Below are 18,931 nucleotides of genomic sequence, written 5' to 3' on the forward strand. Positions count from 1 at the left end.
CACCAACATATATCCGCAAGCTCTTGCAAAGCTCCTGGGAAGAAATGCACACCAACATCAGTGTCCTCGACCTGGCTAACATCCCAAGTATTGATGCACTGACCACACTCGATCAGCTTCGCTGGGCAGCCACATAGTACGCATGCCAGATAAGAGACTCCCTCAGCAAATACTTTATTTCGAGCTCCTTCATGGTAAACCGACCAAAGAAGGACAGTGGAAATGTTATAAGGACACCCTCCAAGCCTCCGTGGTAAATTGCGACATCGCCACTGACACCTGGGAGACTTTGGCCGCCGACAGCCCGAGTTGCAGAAAGTCGATCCGGGAAGGCGTTGAGCTCTTTGAGTCTCGATGCAAGGGGGATGAAGTGTTCAGGCACAGGCAGCGGAAGGAGTGCGTGGCAAACCAGCCGTACCGAATGGGAGATTCAGCATCGCCTCCAGTGCAGCAGCGCAGCCTTCGACCGTCTGAGGAAAGGTTTGTTTGAAGGCCAGGCCCTCAAATCAACCAAGACATTCATGGTCTACAGGGCTGTAGGAATATCAACCCTCCAGTATGGATCTGAGGCATGGGCGATTTATAGCAGGCACCTCAAGTCGCTGGAGATATATCACTAACGATGTCTCCACAAGATCTTGCAAATCCCCTGGGAGGGCAGGTGCTCCAAGATCATTGACCTCGACCAGGCCAACATCCCCTTGTATTGAAGCACAGTCCACACTCGGTCAGCTTCGCTGGGCAGGCCAGATAGTACGCATGTCAGATACTAGACTCCCGAAGCAAATGTTTTATGCCGAGCGCCTTCATGGTAAACGCGGCAAAGCCGGACAGAGGAAACGTTATAAGGACACCGTCAAAGCTTCGCTGGTAAAGTGTGACTTCACCGCTGGCATTTGGGAGAAACTGGACGCAGATTGCCTGAGGTGGACTAAGTCCATCCGGGAGGGCATTGAGCTCTTCGAGTCTCAACGCAAGGATCAGGAAGAGACCAAGCTCAGGCAGCAGAAGGAGCGTGCGGCAAATCAACCCCACTGAACACTTCGCTCGATGAATGTCTGTCCCACCTGTAACAGAGTCTGTGGCTATCGTATCGGACTGTTCAGCCAAAAAAGAGCTCCCTCTTGCAGTGGAAGCAAGTCCTCCTCGATTCTGAAAGACTGGCTATGTTTGATTGATTGAGATCAATCTGAGGCATTGCGCTATAATTACCATATCCTAGCTCAGTTCTGCAATAAAGCCTGCACAGGTCTGATTAGTACTTAGGTTGGAGTCTTAATATCGGGTGTACTAGGCTTTTCCTATTAGTAAAGATTGCCATTGCCTTCATTCAGCACTCCATTTGCTGTTCATTATTGCCCTTTCTACAACCCTCTCTCTCGCTCTCGCACTCTAATAGGTCCAGGTCTGATGTGTACTTAGCAATGAACGCTCGGACTTATATTGTGTGTGTGTGTGTTAGCGAGAGATGGCTCGAAAGAGATAGAAAAGAAGATGGTACGGCAGGTACAAAAAAAATATATGAGGTACAAATGGTTCCGAGCTCTTTCATCGCATTCACCTGTTTTATAGCATTCATGTATCAGCTGGCAAAAAGGTATAAACAGCTATCTGTGGCTCTCTAAGTAAAGAGAGAGCCAGCGGTTGAATATGTACGGCCCATACTAGTCTGAAAATACCTAATCTCGTCGGATCTCCCATACGATGCAGAATAAGGCCTGTTAGACTTGGATGGGACACTGCCTGGGCATAGCAAGTGCAGTAGGATTTTACTGCCGCCACAGGCCGCTCATGGTTCTGCACACACACTGACGTTAATCCATCAACAACCTTTTTGCTGCACTCTCTCTCACTTTTCTTTCACCACTTCTTTCCTGCACATTCTCCTGCTGCTACACAAATGCAAGGAGGTCGACGCAGGGGCCGAAAGAACGCAGAAGAACAAAATAAGGTTGCAAAAAACCACATGTTGGCGGAGGGGCACCAGGACGCAGCAGCAGAGAGGAGAGAGAAAATGCATCGAATCCTGGGAGGGACAAAAAGCAACAGAACAAAGAATAGTGTTGGAAGAGCAGCAATTCAATGCAGGAAAAAAAGCAAAGCCAACTAGCATGCTGCCGGAATGCATGTGTGTTAATGTGATGAAAGTTACAACTGAGATTGACGACTAGCAGGCGCCACTTGCCTGATGGGGTTATGAAATGTGGCTATAATAGAGATCTGGATCAAAAATGGGTCGGATTGGAATTAAACAATCTTGGCGATTTGGGGGCGGTGGAAGATTTTTATTGGGAAGAGTGATTTGGGGATGGCAAATATCGGGGGAGAGCGATTTGAGGGATGAGAGATTTTGAGTTTGGCGAGCGTGAGATTTGGGGGTGAGTGAGTGAATGATGTGGGCGCGAGTGAGGGAATGGTGAAGGTCATACAGATTTGAAGCTTGAGGCAAGGCAATGAAAGTGGTAGGGCTTGTAGTCTGTTTGTGTGGAGGTGGTGGAAGGCAAATGGTGAAATCAAAATTGAGTGTGAATTACTTGCATGAATGCACAGACTGAGAAAGAGAAACGAAGAACAGCCGTATGCCTGTTTAAGTAAAGAGAAAGCACATTGCCAATACTTATGGCTGCACTAGTCTAAAAACGCCCAAGCTCGTCTGATTTTAAAAGTTAACCAGAGTCAGGCCTGGTTAGTATATGGAAGGGACACTGCCTGGGAATGCCCGTTGCCAGATGCTTTTGCTGCCGCCACAGGCCGCTCATGGTTCTGCACACACACTGCCACTAATCCATCAACAACTTCTTTGCTGCTCTCTCTCTCCCTTTTCTTACAACATTTCTTTCCTGCACATTCTCCTGCTGCTACACAAATGAAAGGGTGTCGAGACAGATGGCGAATGAACGCAGAAAAACAAAACAAAATAGCAAAAATAGCAAATAGCAATGGCTCGAAGAGAGATGGAAAATAAGGTAGCAAAGTAGGTAAATTAAAAGGAAAGTAGTACTAAAAGGAAAGAAAACAGCTTCAGAGCTGTTTGATAGCATTCATGTATGAGCTGACAGAAAGCAATCAGCTGCTGTCTGTTGCTCATCGAGTAAAGATAAAACCAGATTTTATATAACTACGGCCATATTAGTCTGAAAAAGTCTGATATCGGATATGAAGCAGAGTAAGGCCTGATTACTACTTGGAAGGGAGAACGTCTGAGAATACCAAGTGCTGTAGATTTTTGCTGCCACCTCAGCCTGCTTGCAATATTGACACTGCCGTCAACCAATCAACAAGCTTTTCGATTCTCCCTCGTGCATTCAGTTTCTCTCTCACATTCTCCCTTCATTTTTCCAAATCGTTGCTGCTCATTCTCCTGCTGCCAGAGAAAGGCAAGTTTGTCCACACACAACCAAAGAAAAATACAGCAAAAAAGTAACCAAGCAAAATCTTGTGTATGGAGAATGAGTCAGACTGAACACTGTGAGCTCGAAGTAAAGTGTGACCTTGTTATTTTATTGCAGCTCTCCAGAGTGCCTCTCCAATCAGTGAATCCGTCCTAAATACCAGTGCTCCCAAGAGATTATGCGATCGCTTCGGACTCTGGGGAAGGAACCCTCTGGTGGTTGTACAGAGTAAATACAAGTCCACCTATATAACAACATTCCCCACCAAACTTAATAGTGTAACTATTTACAATGTGAGTTGATCTGGGCCCTTTCTTGCCCTGGTTGATTGTCTCAATGTGAAAGCTAGTGTTGTTGAATCATTTGTTGGGCCCTCGCTGGTCTGCTGTGCAGCTGGCCTTGCTGGGATTCCTGGTGGGTTGCGAATTGCAGTGCTGCTGTTGATGATGGTTTCTGCTTCGTGGTCTGGCGTGGTGCCGGTTGGCACTGGTTTGTACGCTGGGGAATCAGAAAAGGTAAGGTCTATCTTTGGTTGCTGAGGGTAGTCCGTTAATCTGAGTTTGATTTGGTTCAAGTTTATCCACTGAATGAGTTCATTTGAAGGTCTGACCCGACACACCCAGGTCCCCTCTGTGGCCACCACAGTGCTGGTAAGCCACTCTCGACCTTGTACATGATTTAATATAAACACAGTATCATTGACCTCAATCTCGCGTGACCCATTCACGCTATCATTGAATGCACTTTGTTGAAGCCGGCTGCTCTCTGCCTGTTCATGTAGATCAGGGTGAACTAACGAGAGCCTTGACTTAAGTGCTCTTTTCATGAGCAGTTCAGCAAGTGGTATCCCAGTGAGTGGTCTTGTGCGGTAGCTAAGCAGAACTCGGGATAGGCGAGTTTACAGTGAGCCTTCAGTTACGTTCTTCAAGCCTTGCTTGATGGTTTGCACTGCTCTCTCTGCCTGACAATTGGACAATGGTTTCAACGGGGCAGATGTGACATGTTTGATCTCCTTACGGTTCATGAATTCGTTGAACTCAGCACTAGTAATACACGGCCCGTTGTCGCTCACCAGGACATCGGGTAAGTCGTGTGTGGCAAACATGGCGAGCAGGATTTCAGTTGTAGCAGTGGACGTGCTAGCCAACATTATCTCACATTCAGTCCACTTGCGGTACGCGGCTACAAGCACAAGCAATATTTTACCCAGGAACAGGCCTGCATAATCGACGTATACGCTAGACCACGGTTTGGAGGTCCACAGCCGTAAACTTAGCGGCTCTCCCTGGGTACATTGCTGAACTGCGAGCATGTATTACATCTGGAAATGCAGGACTCTAAGTCTGCATCGATGCCGGGCCACCATAGATGGGATCTGGCTATGGCTTTCATCATTATGATGCCTGGGTGTGCACTGTGGAGCTCGTTGATTAAGGTGTCTCTGCCCTTCTTGTGGACCACTATTCGATTGCCCCACAGAAGGCAGTCTGCATGTATAGATATTTCATCTTTGCGTCGCTGGAACGGCTTTATCTCTTCCTGCATTTCCACTGCGACACTGGACTAGCTCCTGTGAAGCACACAGCTTTACACTGGAAATAATAAGATGTCCTGGCTTGACAAGGTTTTGATCTGCCGCGCAATTTTGATCTTCCATCAATTTGGCTGGATCTGCGGGCTGCGCCATTACCACCCCCGTGGCTTGCAATGGCAGCCTACTGAGAGCATCGGCGGCTTTTCTTTGCCTGGCCTGTGGTGAATGGCCTAGTTGTATGCGGACAAGGTGAGCACCCATCTCGGATGTGGGCCAATGCGTTGGTATTTATCCCTTTACTATGAGAAAACAGTGATATAAGTGCGTTATGATCCGTTTCCAATTCGAATTTTTGCCCTAACACGTATAGATGCATTTTATTGACCCCATAGATACACGCTAACACTTCTTTTTTAATCAAGCTGCAGGCTGTCTCGGCCTTAGACAAATCCTGGATGCATAAGCATCCAGTTTCAGGTTCCCGAAGTCATTAGTTTGTTACAATACACACCCGACGCCATATGACGACGTATCTCATGCTAGTACCAAACGCTTACATGGATCATACAACACAAGCAATTTGTTTCAGCATAACAATTTTCTCGCTTTTACAACGGCATTTTCTTGGCTTTTGCCGCAAATCTATTCGAACCCTTTTCATATAAAGACATGAAGTGTTTCTAGCAGGGTGCTGAATCCCGGTATGAAGTTACCAAAGTAGTTCAAGCATCCCAGAAACGAGCGCAGCTCCGTCACGTTCTGTGGCATGGGTGCCTTATCGAGTGCTTCAGTTTTCACGTTGGTGGGCCTGATGCCATCTACCACAATCCTCCTTCCCATGAACTCCACTTCAGGCACCATGAAAACGCACTTCGAGCATTTTAACGTGAGCCCTACGCGTTTGAGTCGACTACGACCATCCTCCAGGTTCTGCAGCTGGTTTGCTGTGTTCCGACCAATGAACAAGGTGTCGTCCTGGGAGACCACGGTGTGTAGGACCGACTTCAGTAAACATTACATTTTTCTCTAGAATATCGCCACCACTGATCGAATTACAAACGGGCATCTGGTATAAAGAAAAATACCTTTGTCCTTGTCGATGCTGGTGAGGGCATTCGATGATTCCTCCAGTTCCTGCTTCGTGTAGGCTGAACTCAGATCCAGCTTCGTGAACGTCTTTCATCCTACCAGCATTTCAAAAAGGTTGTCGGACTTTTGGAGTGGGTATTGGTCCTGCAGGGAAAAACGTTTGGTTGCTAATTTGTAATCGCTGACAATTATGACGGTGCCATCTCCCTTGAGAACTTGGACAGTAGGACTGGCCCACTCGCTTAACTCGATGGTGAAATGCAGCCGCTCTCGCTCGATCTCTGCCCTTTCTCTCATCATGTACGGTACGGTTCTCGCCTTGTGATGGATGGGTCGCGCCCCCAGAATTTGGTGGACCTGCACTTTTGCTCCTTGGTTTTTGCCGATGTCTGGTTCGAACAGCGAAGGAAATTTGTTTAACACCTGGGCAGGACCGGATCCAATATCCTCGGGGGAGTGTTTGCTAGTGCTGTTGGGGAGGAGTTAAACAATACGGCAGGTGGATGGGAACCTATGCAGGGAGACAGAGGGAAGTAGAATGGAGGAAGAAGCAAAAGAGAGAAAGAGGAAAAGTAAAAGTGGAGGGCAGAGAAACCTATGGCAAAAAGAAAAAAGGGCCACTTTACAGCAAAATTCTAAAGGGGAAAAGTGTGTTAGAAAGACAAGCCTGAAGGCTCTGTGCCTCAATGCGAGGAGTATTCGGAATAAGGTGGACGAATTAACTGCACAGATAACAGTTAACGGTTATAATGTAATTGGCATCACGGAGACTTGGCTCCAGGGTGACCAAGGCTGGGAACTCAACATCCAGGGGTATTCAACATTTAGGAAGGATAGACAGAAAGGAAAAGGTGGCGGGGTGGCATTGCTGGCTAAAGAGGAAATTAATGCAATAGTAAGAAAGGACATTAGCTTGGATGCTGTGGAATCATTATGGGTGGAGCTGCAGAATACCAAAGGGCAGAAAACGCTGGTGGGAGCTGTGTACAGACCAGCAAACAGTAGTAGTAAGGTTGGGGACAGCTAAAAACAAAAAATAAGGGATACATGCAATAAAGGTACAGCAGTTATCATGGGTGACTTTAATCTACATATTGATTGGGCTAACCAAACTGGTAGCAATGCGATGGGGGAGGATTTCCCGGAGTGTGTTAAGAATGGTTATCTAGACCAATATGTCGAGGAACCAACCAGTGAGCTGGCCATCCAAGACTGGGTGATGTGTAATGATAAAGGACTGATTAGCAATCTTGTTGTGCAAGACCCCTTTGGGGAAGAGTGACCATAACATGGTAGAGTTGTTTATTAGGATGGAGAGTGATACAGTTAATTCAGAAACTAGGGTCCTGAACTTAAGAAAAGGTAACGTCGGTGGTTGGAGGCGTGAATTGGCTCGAGTAGACTGGCAAATGATACTGAAAGGGTTGACGATGGATAGGCAATGGCAAACATTTAAAGATCACATGGATGAACTTCAGCAATTGTACATCCCTGTCTGGAGTAAAAATAAAACGGGGAAAATGGCTCAACCGTGGCTAACAAAGGAAATTAAGGATAGTATTAAATACAAGGAAGAGGCAGATAAATTGGTCAGACAAAGCAGCAAACCTGAGGACTGGGAGAAATTTAGATTTAAGCAGAAGAGGACAAAGGGTTGAATTAAGAGGGGGAAAATAGAGTACGAAAAGAAGCTTGCCGGGCACATAAAAACTGACTGCAAAAGCAACCACAGATATGTGAAGAGAAAAAGATTCGTGAAGACAAATGTAGTAGCCTTGTAGTCGGATTCAGGTGAATTTATAAAGGGGAACAAAGAAATGGCAGACCAATTGAACAAATACTTTGGTTCTGTCTTCACGAAGGAAGACACAAATAACCTTCCGAAAGTATTAGGGGAGCGAGAGTCTAGTGAGAAGGAGGAACTGAAGGATATCCTTATTTGGCAGTAAATTGTGATGGCGAAATTGATGGGATTGAAGGCCGATAAATCCCCGAGGCCTGATAGTCTGCATCCTAGAGTACTTAAGGAAGTGGCCCTAGTAATTGTAGATTCATTGTTGATCATTTTCCAACAGGCTATCGACTCGGGATCAGTTTCTATGGACTGGAGGGTAGCTAATGTAACACCACTATTCAAAAAGGGAGCGAGAGAGAAAGCGGGTAATTATAGACAGGTTAGCTCGACATCAAGTGTGGGAAAAATGTTGGAATCAATTATTAAGGATGAAATAGCAGCGCATTTGGTAAGCAGTTACAGCATTGGTCCAACTCAGCATGGATTCATGAAGGGGAAATCATGCTTGAGAAATATTCTGGAATTTTTTGTGGATGTAACCAGTAGAGTGGACAAGGACGAACCAGTGGATGTTTTGTATTTGGACTTTCAAACAGCTTTCGACAAGGTCCCACACATGAGATTGGTGTGCAAAATCAAAGCACATGACATTGGGGCTAATATACTAACGTGGATAGAGAACTGGTTAGCAGACAGGAAGCAGAGATTCAAGATAAACAGGTCCTTTTCAGAATTGCAGTGACTAGTGGAGTACCGCAGGGCTCAGTGCTGGGACCCCAGCTCTTTACAATATACATCAATGATTTGGATGAAGGAATTGAATGTAATATCTCCAAGTTTACAGATGACACTAAACTGGGTGGCGGTGTGAGCTGTGAAGGGGACGCTAAGAGGATGCAGTGTGACGTAGACAGGTTAGGTGTGTGGGCAAATGCATGGCAGATGCAGTATAATGTGGATAAATGTGAGGTTATTAACTTTGCAGGCAAAAACGTGAAGACAGAATATTATCTGAAAGATGGCAGATTAGGAAAAGGGGAGGTGCAACGAGATCTGAGTCTCATGGTTTATCATTCATTGAAAGTTGGCATACAGGTTCAGCAGGCTGTAAAGAAGGCAAATAATATGTTGGCCTTCACAGCTAGGGGATTTGAGTATAGGAGCAGGGAGTTCTTACTGCAGTTGTACAGGGCCATGGTGAGGCCTCACCTGTAAAATTGTGTTCCATTTTGATCTGCTATTCTGAGGAAGGACGTTCTTGCTATTGAGGGAGAGTAGCGAAGGTTCACCAGACTGTTTCCCGGAATGGCTGGACTGACATATGAGGTGAGACTGGATCAACTAGGCCTTTATACGTCGGAGTTTAGAAGGATGAGAGGGGGTCTCATAGAAATATACAAGATTCTGACGGGACGGGGCAGGTGAGATGCAGGTAAATTGTTCCTGATGTTGGGGAAGTCCAGAATCAGGCGACACAGTCTTAGGATAAGGGGTAGGCCATTTAGGACTGAGATGAGGAGAACCTTCTTCACTCAGAGAGTTGTTAAACTGTGGAATTCCCTGCAGCAGAGAGTTGTTGATGCCAGTTCATTGGATATATTCAAAAGGGAGTTAGATGTGGCCCTTACGGCTAAAGGGATCAAAGGATATTGAGAGAAAGCAGGAAAGGGGTACTGTGAGAATGTTCAGCCATGATCTTATTGTATGGTGGTGCAGGCTCAAAGGGCCGAATGGCCTACTCCTGCACGTATTTTCTATGTTTCTATGTCCCCGTGTCCCCATGTCCCCATGTTCCCATGTCCCCATATCCCCATGTCCCCATATCCCCATGACCCCATATCCCCATATCCCCATGTCCCAATATCCCCATAGCCCCATGACCCCATAACCCCATATCCCCATATACCCACGTCCCCATAATCCCTTATCCCCATATTCCCATATCCCCATGTCCCCATATCTCCATATCCCCATATCCCCATGTCCCCATGTCCCCATGTCCCCATATCACCATGTCCCCATATCCCCATATCCCCATATACCCACGGTCCCATAATCCCTTATCCCCATATTCCCATAACACCATGTTCCCATAACTCCATATCCCCATATCCCCATGTCCCCATGTCCCCATGTCCCCATATCCCCATGTCCCCATGTCCCCATGTCCCCATGTCCCCATGTCCCCATGTCCCCATATCCCCATATCCCCATGTCCCCATATCCCCATATCCCCATGTCCCCATATCCCCATGTCCCCGTGTCCCAATATCCCCATATCCACATGTCCCCATGTCCCCATATCCCCATGTCCCCATGTCCCCATATCCCCATGTCCCCGTGTCCCCATATCCCCATATCCCCATGTCCCCATGTCCCCATGTACCCATATCCCCATATCCCCATGTCCCCATATCCATATGTCCACATGTCCACATGTCCCCATGTCACCATGTCCCCATGTCCCCATGTCCCCATATCCCCGTGTCCCCGTGTCCCAATATCCCCATATCCCCATGTCCCCATGTCCCCATATCCCCATGTCCCCATGTCCCCATATCCCCATATCCCCGTGTCCCCATATCCCCATATCCCCATGTCCCCATGTCCCCATGTACCCATATCCCCATATCCCCATGTCCCCATATCCACATGTCCACATGTCCACCTGTCCCCATGTCACCATGTCCCATTGTCCCTATGTCCCCATATCCCCATGTCCCCATATCCCCATATCCACATGTCCCCATGTCCACATGTCCACATATCCCCATATCCCCATGACCCATGTCCACATGTCCACATATCCTCATATCCCCATGTCCCCATGTCCCCATGTCCCCATGTCCCCATATCCCCATATCCCCATGTCCACATGGCCCCATGTCCACATGTCCCCATTTGCCCATTTGCCCATGTCCCCATGTCCACATGTCCACATGTCCTAATTTGCCGATGTCCCCATGTCCCCATATCCACATGTCCACATGTCCCCATTTGCCCATGTCCCCATTTGCCCATGTCCCCATGTCCTCATGTCCTCATTTTCTTGGTAGTCTGTCATATCCAACAACGACGTTGATGTGCTAATCATCAATGGCATGTGTCTTCAAGTAGCTGTATAGGCCAATTCTGGATGCACATAGTCTCTTGCACGTCGGACAAGGGAAGTTCGATGTGCCTGATGCTGACAGTACTGGCACCTGATGTCGTCTATCTCTAGTGTCCCGCAGGTATTGACGTCGGATTTCTTCAAAGGTCTGGCAGGCAGTCCTTGTGAGGGTTCGCCACTGGATTTTATTAGCTGCTATATTCTCGAGGTCCTTTGGTTGGATGCCACAGTACTGGAGGTTAGCCTCGATGCAATATTTGTAGAGCTTGCGGGGGCGCCCCTGGTGTATTTGGCCTTCACAGAGCTCGCCGTGAAGAAGCTGATGAGCGATCCTTGACTCATCCATGTGGCTGACATGTCCAGCCCACCGGAACTGGGCTCGCATGATCATCACCTCGATGCGAGTTGATTGTGCTTTCTCCAGAACCTCAAAGTTTGACACGCGGTCTTGCCAGTGTATGCGGAGTACAGATCTGAGACTGCGCATATGGAAAGCTTCCACCTTTTTTATGTGACGACTGTAGGGTTTCCAGGTCTCACATCCACAAAGGAGAGATTAGAGAAGGACTGCTCTATACACGAACAGTTTAGTTGCCAGTCGGATGTGGTGGTGACTCAACACCTTAGTGCGCAAGCGACCAAGTGCCTGGCTGGTTTTACAGATCCTTGCATCAATCTCCTTGTCAAAGGACACATCACTTGATATGGTGCTGATATGTCCTCATATCCCCACAGTATCTCCCCATGTCCCCTTATCCCGTGTTCCCGTGTCTCCATATCCTCGTGTGCCCATGTCCCCATTTCCACATATCCCCATATCCCCATGTCCCCACGTCCCCACAGTGTCCACTTGTCCGCATATCCTCATATCCCCACAGTATCCCCATGTCCCCATCTCCCCATGTTCACCTTTGCCATGTCCCCATAGTGCCCCATGTCCCAATAGTGCCCCATGTCCCCATCCCTGTGTCCCCATGTCCCCATGTCCCTATGTCCCCATGTTCCCATGTCCCCATGTCCACATGTCCACATGTCCACATGTCCCACGTCCACATGTCCCGATGTCCACATGTCCCCATGTCCACATATCCACATGTCCCCATGTCCACATGTCCCCATGTCCCTATGTCCACATGTCCACATGTCCCCATGTCCCCTTGTCCCCATGTCCATATGTCCACGTGTCCCCGTGCCCCCATGACCAATGTGCACATGTCCCCATGTCCCCATGTCCACATGTCCCCGTGTCCCCGTGTCCACGTGTCCCCGTGTCCCCATATCCACATGTCCCCATGTCCACAAGTCCCCGTGTCCCCTTATCCCCGTGGACTCGTCTCCCCGTGTTCCCGTGTCCCCGTGTTCCCCATGTCCCCGTGTCGATGTCTCCATGTTCCTATCTCCCCATATCCCGTGTTCCCGGATCCCCATTTTCCCAAGTCCCCACAGTGTCCCGTGTCTCTAAGTCCCCGTCTCCCCATATCCCCACGTCCCCACATCGCTGTGTTCTCGTGTCCCCATGTATCCATGTCCTCGTGTCTCCATGTGTCCATATTCCCGCGTCCCCATGTCCCCATGTCTCCATGTCTCCATGTTCCCGCGTCCGAATGTCCCCCCGTCCCATGTCCCCCTGCCCCCGTGTCCCCATGTTCCCATCTCCCCATATCCCCATGTCCCCGTGTTCCCGTGTCCCCATGTCCCCATGTCCCCACATTGTCCCCATTTCCTAATATCAGAGACTATCCCTTTTACTCACACACAGAATGATCCGGGACTGAGAGAATATCCCTTTTACACAAACACAGAATGATCCCGGACTGAGAGAATATCCCTTTTAACAGACACAGAATGCCAGTTTCTGCTTAATTGAGAGTGAGCTTTCCTTTGTACCTGTCAGTACTATTGAGAGAATGCAGCGAAGGTTCACCAGACTGATTCCCGGGATAGCGGGACTGACCTATCAAGAAAGACTGGATCAAATGGGCTTGTATTCACTGGAGTTCAGAAGAATGAGAGGGGACCTCATAGAAACGTTTAAAATTCTGATGGGTTCAGACAGGTTAGATGCAGGAAGACTGTTCCCAATGTTGGGGAAGTCCAGAACCAGGGGACGGAGTCTAAGGATAAGGGGTAAGCCATTTAGGACCGAGATGAGGAGGAATTTCTTCAGCCAGAGAGTGGTGACCCTGTGGAATTCTCTATCAATTCACCAACTATATTCAAAAAGGAGTTCGATGAAGTCCTTACTACTCGGGGGATCAAGGGGTATGCCGAGAAAGCAGGAATGGGGTACTGAAGTTGCATGTTCAGCCATGAACTCATTGAATGGCGGTGCAGGCTAGAAGGGCCGAATGGCCTACTCCTGCAACTATTTTCTATGTTTCTATATTTCTATGAAACCCACAGACAATTACCAGAAATTGACAGGTACAGGATAAAACCCACGCTCTCTGTCTCAGAAACTGATATGCAGAGTAAAATTCTCATTCACATACCAGAGATGGGCAGATCCAGAATCAAATCCACCATACCAGACACCGACAATATTAATTCTATATTTAACTGTTAGCGGATCAGCGAATGAAAGTGTCAGTATCAATCCTATAATTACCAGTAAGTCCCACACTGACACTACACCGCAGATTGAAAGTGGCAGTTTCAATCTTACCCTCATATGTCAATCAGAATCTGTCACATATTATCAGAGAATGAAAGAGGCAGTATTGATGCAACACTCACCAGTCACATAGTATCAGAGAATGAGAGAGGCGGTATCTATCCAACACTCACCTGTAACATAGTGTCAGAGAATGAGAGAGGCAGTATCCATCCAACACTCACCTGTCACATAGTGTCAGAGAATGACCGAGGCAGTATCTATCCAAAACTCACCTGTCACATAGTGTCAGAGAATGAGAGAGGCAGTATCTATCCAACACTCACCTGTCACATAGTATCAGAGAATGACAGAGGCAGTATCTATCCAACACTCACCTGTCACATAGTATCAGAGAATGACAGAGGCAGTATCCATCCAACACTCACCTGTCACATAGTGTCAGAGAATGACCGAGGCAATATCTATCCAACACTCACCTGTCATCAGAATCTGACACATCGAATGAGGGAAAAACAGGGGCAGTATTTCTAATACACACCTGTCAATCACACACTGACACACAGTAGCAGAGAGTGAGTGGCTGTGACTGTCCTATACACACCGGTCAATCACACACTGACAAACAGTACCAGAGAGTGAGTGACAGTGTCTGCCCTATACACACCGGTCAATCCCACACTGACACACAGTAGCACAGAGTGAGTGACAGTGTCTGTCCTATACATACCTGTCAATCACACACTGACACACAGTACCAGAGAGTGAGTGGCAGTGTCTGTCATATACACACATGCCAATCACACACTGACATAAAGTACAAGTGAGTGACTCATAAAGTGTCTAGTCTTCCCTAACCATGCAATTTAAAACTGCCCCATTGCACCAATGTGTGACAGAAACAATATCAATCCGTTTTCAGTGGACCATTGAGTGTAGGCCATGGTATTGTGGGTAATGTATTGAGGTGGATAGGGAACTGGTTGGCAGACAGTAAGCAGAGACTTGGGATAAATGTTTCCTTTTCAGAATGGCCGGCAGTGAATAGTGCATTGCCGCAGGGCTTAGTGCCGAGTCCCCAGCTATTGTAATATGCATCAATGATTTAGATGAAGGAATTGATTTTAATATCTCCAGGTTTGCAGATGATACTGAGCTATGTGGCGGTGTGAGCTGTGAGGAGGATGCTAAGTGGCTGCAGGATGATTTGGACAGGTTAGGTGAGTGGGAAAATGCATGGCAGATGCAGTATAATGTGGATAACTGTGATGTTATCCTCTTTGGTGGCAAAAACATGAAGGCAGTATATTATCTGAATGACGGAAGATTAGGAAAAGGGGAGCTGAAAAGCGACCTGGGTGTCATGGTACATCGATAATTGAAGGTTGGCATGCAGGTGCAGCAGGTGGAGAAGAAGGCAAATGGCATGTTGGCCTTCATAGCTAGGCGATATGAGAATAGGAGCAGAGAGGCCTTGCTGCAGCTGTACAGGGCCTTGGTGAGGTCTCACCTGGAATATTGTCTTCAGTTTTGGTCTCCTAATCTGAGAAAGGACATTCTTGCTATTGAGGGAGTGCAGCCAAGGTTCACCAGTATGATGCCCGGGATGAGGAGAGACTGGATCGGCTTGCACTGTATCACTGGAGTTTAGAAGAATGAGAGGGGTTCTCATGGAAACATATAAAAATCTGACAGTATTGGACAGCTTAGATGCAGGAAGAATGTTCCCGATATTGGGGAAATCCAGAACCAGGGGACACAGTCTAAGGATAAGGGGTAAGCCATTTCGGACGGAGATGAGGAGAAACTTCTTCATTCAGAGAGTTGTTAACCTGTGGAATTCTCTTCAACAGAGAGTTGTTGATGCCAGTTCATTAGATATATTTAAGAGGGAGTTGGATATGTCCCTTACGGCTAAAGGGATCAAGGGGTATGGAGAGAAAGCAGGAAAGGGGTACTGAAGTGAATGGTCAGCAATGATCTTATTGAATGGTGGTGCAGGCTCCATGGGTTGAATGGCCTACTCCTGCACCTGTTTATATGTTTCTATGAGCCCAGCCAGAGTCAGCACCTTTAGGGGAAGGAAACCAGTGAGTGTAGAACTGAACCCAGCCAGAGTCAGCACCTTCATGGGAGGGGAACCAGTGAGTGTAGAACTGAACCTAGCCAGAGTCAACACCTTCAGGGGGTCGGGGGGCGGGAGGAACCAGTGAGTGTAGAACTGAACCCAGTCAGTCATCACCTTCAGGGGAGGGGAATAAGTGAGTGCAGAACTGAATCCAGCCAGACTCAGCAACTTCAGGGGAGGGGAACCAGTTAGTGTAGAACTGAAACCAGCCAGAGTTGATGATGACAGTTGGGAGCAGAGGACAAGTTGCTTTCAAGCGTGCGATGTGTTTGAATTTCAGGACAGTGACAGGGATGAGTGTATGGGGCAGGAATTTACTGCTTTGGGACGGACAAGAGTAGAAAGAATGTTCCATAGGATCTAGAATTGTTTGTTCTGAATTTCTGTCCTGTACTTGCAGTAATAATTTTAGTAAACTCCTGCTCCAGGGTATTCAATGGGCAGGATTTGCACACGGTAAACTCAAACCAAACATCACGTCAAGATCTGACAGAATCACTCGACTCCTCAGGACCTGAATATCATCAGCGTTTGAATGTGGAAGGAAAAAAGTTTGTCTCTTCTGTCTGTTGGAACAGATTTCAAACATGAATGTGACTGGAAAAGCACCGAGACACACACACCCGAGTGAGAGTGTTCCAGTGCACTGATTGTGGAAAGAGCTTTAACCAGTTACACAGCCTGAAAAAACATTGCAGCATTGACAGCGGGGAGAACCCATACACGTGTTCTGAGTGTGGACTGGGCTTCAACTGATCGTCCAACCTGTAAAGACACAAGGACTCCCACACTACGGAGAAACTGTGGGAATGTGGGGACTGTGGGGAGGGATTCAATTTCCCATCTGATCTGGAAGTTCATTGGCGCAGTCACACTGGGGAGAGGCCGTTCACCTGCTCCGACTGTGGGAAGGGATTCACGGCATCATTCACCCTGCTGACACACCAGCGAGTTCAAACTGGGGAGAGACTGTTCACCTGTTTCATGTGTGGGTTGGGATTCACTCAGTCATCCCACCTGCTGATGCACCAGTGAGTTCACACTGTGTAAAGGCCGTTCACCTCCTCTGAGTGTAGGAAGGGATTCAAGGAGTTATCCCACCTGCTGAAACACCAGCAAGTTCACACTGCGGTGAGGCCGTGCACCTGCTCCGTGTGTGGGAAGAGATACACTCAGTCATCCAACCTGCTGAGACAGCAGCGAGTTCACAAGTGACTGCAGGGTTTGGATTCTGCTGCTGTCCCAGATTGAATAATGTCCATTCTGACAGTTGGGCTTTCTTTCTGCTGATACTGATTGCCCCTATAACTGGGCTGGAGTTTAATGTTCGGGATATTTGACAAATGAATCAATGGAAAAATGGCCAGATAAAAATATTATGCTGATTATGTTTGCATCGATACTTCACACTTTAAAAAACATTAGAAATAGGAGCAGGAGTAGGCCATTGACTACTCAAACCTACTCTGCCATTTAATAAGATCATGGCTGACCCGATCTTGGGCATAGCTCCACTTCCCTGCCCGCTCCCCATAACCCTTCACATCATTATCGCTCAAAAATCTGTCCATCTCCACCTTAAATATATTCAATGACCCAGCCTCCACAGCTCTCTGGGGTAGAGAATCCAAAGAATTACGACACTTCGAGAGAAGAAAATTCTCCTCATCGCAGTTTTAAATCGGCTACCCCTTATTCTTAAACTATGCCCCCTAGTTCTAGATTTCCCCACGAATGGAAACACCCTCTCTGCATCTACCTTGTCACGCCCCTCAGTATCATATATTTCAATAAGATCATCTCTCATTCTTCTAAACGCCAATGAGTATCGGGCCCAACTTGCTTAACCTATCTTCATAAGTCAACCCCTTCATCTCAGAAATTAAACTAGTGAAGATTCTCTGAACTGTCTCCAATGCAAGTATATCCTGCCTTAAATAAGGAGATCAAAATTGTACGCAGTGCTCCAGGTGTGGTCTCACCAAGACTCTGTACAATCGTAGCAAGACTTCGCTGCTTTTATACGCCATTCCCTTTGCAATAAAAGCCAACATTTCTTTGCCTTCATAGTTATTTGCGTATTGCATACTGACTTTTTGTGTTTCATGCACAAGGACCCTCAGGTCCCTCTGTACAGCAGCATTTTGTAATATTTCTCCATTTAAATAATGAATTGTATTTTTATTTTTTCTGCCCAAGTGGATAACCTCACACTTTCCCAGATTATACTCCATTTGTTTGTCCACTCAATTAGCCTGTCTACAGATTATTTCTGTCCTCCAGACAATGTGCTTTCCCAATCATTTTTGTATCATCAGCAAACTTGGAAACATTACACTCGTTCCCTTCATCCAAGTCATTAATATATATTGTAAATAGTTGGGGCCCCAGCAGTAATCCTGGTGACACCACACTAGTTGCCTTTTGACAACCGGAAAATGAACCATTTATTCCGACTCTCTGTCTTCTGTTAGTTAGCCCACCCCCCAACCCCATGAACTTTTATTTTGTGCAGTAACCTGTTATGTGGCACCTTATCGAGTGCCTTCTGGAAATTCAAATATAACACATCCACTGGTTCCCCCTTATCTACCTTGCACATTACATCCTCAATGAACTCCAGCAAATTTGTCAAACATGATTTCCCATTCTTAAAACCGCACTGACTCTGCTTATCTGTATTATGCTTTTCCAAATGTCCTGCTACTGCTTCCTTACTAATGGACTCCAGCTTTTTCCCAATGAAAGCAATTAGCCAATTTTCTGTCTCCCTCCTTTTTTAATTAGGGGTGTTACATTTGTGGTTTTCCAATCTTCTGGGACCTCCCCAGAATTCAATGAATTTTAGTGGATTACAACCAATGCATCCACTATCTCTGCAGTCACTTCTTTAAAGATCCTAGGATGCAAGCCATTAGGTTCAGGGGATTTGTCCATTTTATTCCCATTATTTTACCAATTACTACTTCTTTAGCAATAGTGATTGTTTATAGTTCCTCCCTCTATATAGCCTCTTGATGATCTATTATTGCGATGTTTTTAGCATCCTCTACCGTGAGGACTGATACAACATATTTGTTCAATGTCTCTGCATTTCCTTGTACCCCATTATTAATTCCCCATTCTCATCCTCCAGGGGACCAATATTTACGTTAGCCACTCTTTTCCATGTTTTTCCTGGTATCACTCATACTACAATGAGCTGGATTGGAAGCGGGCTGGCAGTGCAAAGGCATCAAGATGGGTTTGGATTGGTTCGGATACCGG

Source organism: Pristiophorus japonicus, unplaced genomic scaffold (genome assembly GCF_044704955.1).
Source record: "Pristiophorus japonicus isolate sPriJap1 unplaced genomic scaffold, sPriJap1.hap1 HAP1_SCAFFOLD_290, whole genome shotgun sequence".
Classification (NCBI taxonomy): domain Eukaryota; kingdom Metazoa; phylum Chordata; class Chondrichthyes; family Pristiophoridae; genus Pristiophorus; species Pristiophorus japonicus.